Source organism: Dasypus novemcinctus, chromosome 3 (assembly GCF_030445035.2).
Source record: "Dasypus novemcinctus isolate mDasNov1 chromosome 3, mDasNov1.1.hap2, whole genome shotgun sequence".
Taxonomy (NCBI): Eukaryota; Metazoa; Chordata; class Mammalia; order Cingulata; family Dasypodidae; genus Dasypus; species Dasypus novemcinctus.
In genome coordinates, this window is record NC_080675.1 from 101,268,629 (window position 1) to 101,271,748 (window position 3,120).

The 3,120-nt window shown below is 34.5% G+C and overlaps 1 pseudogene; it reads right to left on the reverse strand.

Moving 5' to 3' along the window:
• Positions 1 to 812: 812 nt before the first annotated feature.
• Positions 813 to 1,745, reverse strand: LOC101438416 (olfactory receptor 4F15-like; annotated as a pseudogene).
• Positions 1,746 to 3,120: the final 1,375 nt, after the last annotated feature.

Genomic DNA, 3,120 nt, shown 5'->3' on the forward strand with positions numbered 1-3,120 from the left:
CCTGGCAAGAAATTTTAACCAAGGGCTTACACTGATTAGGAAAGAAAATCTAAGTCACCTCACTTGGTAATTAACCTAGATCAGCAACAGTGATGTTTGAGGGTGAGATAAATCTAGTATGACATGTTTTTCTACTGTCAGGACCAGAGAGTCTATCTGATTGTTTGTATTCACCTTTATAATTCACAAAATTTTCAGAGTGGGGCAGGTTAGATGTTTCTGGGACTAATGCCTTATAAAACCAAAAAAATACCTCAGTTTCCTGCAGTTTAATTGAGACAAATCACAGAAATTATAGAGTCTTTCCATGGACCACAGTAGGTCTTCATCCCAACTAAGCTTATCAATATAAGAATCCTTCCCTTGTCTGTCACACTTTGCCACCTCCTCATTGATGCTTCCGGGAACCAGCTTAAACAAACACCTTCAATCAAATTTTGACTCTGGCTCTTCTTCAAGGCAATTCAACCTACGTAATATTTAAGTAGTGCTATTTCTCCTACATTTGTAACCATTCAAAGTAAAGATTTCTGGCATTCACTAAAGCAAGATTCCAGTTTGTGTTCAGACCTAAGTAAAACAGAAGAGATGTCACTCTATGTTTTATTATTGAAAAGTCATCTTTATTTTGATTATAAGGCAATATTTTGTAGATGATTCTGCTGCTAACATATCAACTCTTAGCACAGTGGATTCACATTTCCCACAGTAATAAATGTAATAAGTAATGGTTGTATAGTTTAAGATGCCTAAGTGAATATATCAAACAGGGAGTTAATGTATAGTTTTAGAATTACAAAAAGAGTTCTCAGTCAGCAAAATTGGGTGCAATATCCCCATTTGCTCAATCTTTTCAATGCGGTCTTCATGTCTTTGCTCCTCACTGTATAGATGGCAGGATTCAAGAGAGGGATGATAGCAAAATCAATGATAAACAGGTATTTGTCAAGTGATGATGTGGAGATAGGCCACACATAAAGGAATATGCATAGCGTGGAAAAAAGAACAACCACAGTGATGAGAGCTGATAATGTGACAAATGCCTTGGATAAGTCTCCTGAAGAATGTTTCCAGATGGGGACCAAAATGAAGACATAGGAAAGGATCAGCAGGAAGAAGTTGCCCATGGATATGAACCCACTGTTGGCAGCAACAATAAACTCATATTTGTACCCATCTGTGCATGCAAGTTTTATGATTTTGGGAAAGTCACAGAAAAAGCTGTCTATTTTGTTAGGGCCACCGAATGGCAAGTTTATAACAAAAATAAATTGAGACACAGTGTGGATCACCCTAGTTACCCAGGAAGTGATTACAAATGAAACACATATTTTAAGGCTTAGATTTTCAAGTAGTGCAGAGGCTTGCAGATTCCTATGCACCTGTCAAATCATGGCTATGAGTAGCATCATCTCCACTCCTCCCATGACATGGATGAAGCATATCTGTGTTATACAACCTTGAAAAGAAATCACTTTATAATCACTTAAAAGGTCTGTCATCATCTTGGGGACTGTGGTAGAGGCAACCCCCACATCAATGAGGGACAGGTTGGCCAGCAAGAAGTACATATAGGAATGTAAGTTAGGATCAAAAATCATTGAAAACAAAATGGAAAGGTTTCCTAGGATAATGCCTAAATAGTGGAAGGAAAATATGAATGTGAGAAAAACTTTTGTTTCTCAAGATTTACAGAGTCCCAGCAACACAGATTAAGATGCCACAGTGTCATTTAGTTCATCCATTGTCTGGTACAGAAGAAGAGCTGAGTTTCAAATGATCTGAGAATAGAAAATGTGGTAGAGTCAGTATCAGTGGAACTAAAAGAGATTTCCTATTAATTCATAAGTTTTTCTGAGGGATAAATATCCTAATATATTATATATATATATGTATATATATGTTTTGTGTGTGGCAAGAAGAAAAATAAATGGATATTATGAACATCATACATGAAGTCAAATGAAATTGCATCCTTTCTTATGCAATTATCAGATTTGTTTGTTGTTTTTTTTTCCCAGGATTTCTAAGAACTTTTGCTTGACCATTAATTTATGTGCTTTCCTACTTCTATAATCATAGGCACTTTCTGACACCTTCACATTGACACTGTTACTCTAATTTCAATTTATCTTTAACTGAATTCTTTATTTCACTGGACAAATAGAGATTGTCAAGCCAAAACTATTGAATCATTTCCTTTCTTTACAACTTACAGTGGAAATGTGGTATAGAAATTCAGATTATTCATAATGTACAGCTCATGGCACTTCTTATTATTGGGTCATTATCTCCAATAAAACATTGATTATAAGACATTGAATACACATTAGTATGTGTGGATGATAATTAAAGAAAGTAACAGTAAAAAAACACATTTATTAGGCACTTCTTTTTTTGCAAGAGATTTTATTAAGCATATTCTCTTTTAAACCTCATAAAAATTCCATAGGATAGATACAGTCTTATTAGACTCATTTTACAAATGAAAAAAAATGAGTCTAAGAGAGATCCAGTATCAGAGCCAGGATTTGTATCTAGATTAACAGGACACAGTACTCCTCACTTTTATCACCAGCACAAGCATACCCTGGATCTTCCCTCAGGATCCATCAGTTAAACTTTCTTTTTTTCACTAGACCGACTTATTAACACAACAAATTTCTTTTAAAAAAATCAAATCCCTGAATCTTATGTTCCTTTCTAATTATTTATTTCTCTCTTCAACCATTCAATGGTAAGCATTTCTCACTTTCTGTTCCTTTCAAAAAACCGAAACGTGTCTCCACAAAGGCTTTTTTTTTAAAAAAAAGCATCCCTGTATTCATTTAATCTCATGTAAAAATTACTTTTGCATCATTTTATTTTCCTTGATATCTATTCTAGATTTGACACTGTTTAGCATTGCCTTGTTTCTGTAAGTCCCTTTGCCCTTAGTTTCTCTGACTAATATAAATGCATTCCCTTTCCCAATACTTTCAAGAAATGCTTTTTGTTTAGGTAGTAGGTTTAAAAAATCGCTTTATTTTAGCAGTAATTATCCCTATCTCAGCCCAAGCAGATGAAACATGATTTTTCAGAACAAGTTGCATAATTCCATTTTACTTGACTATGACTTGA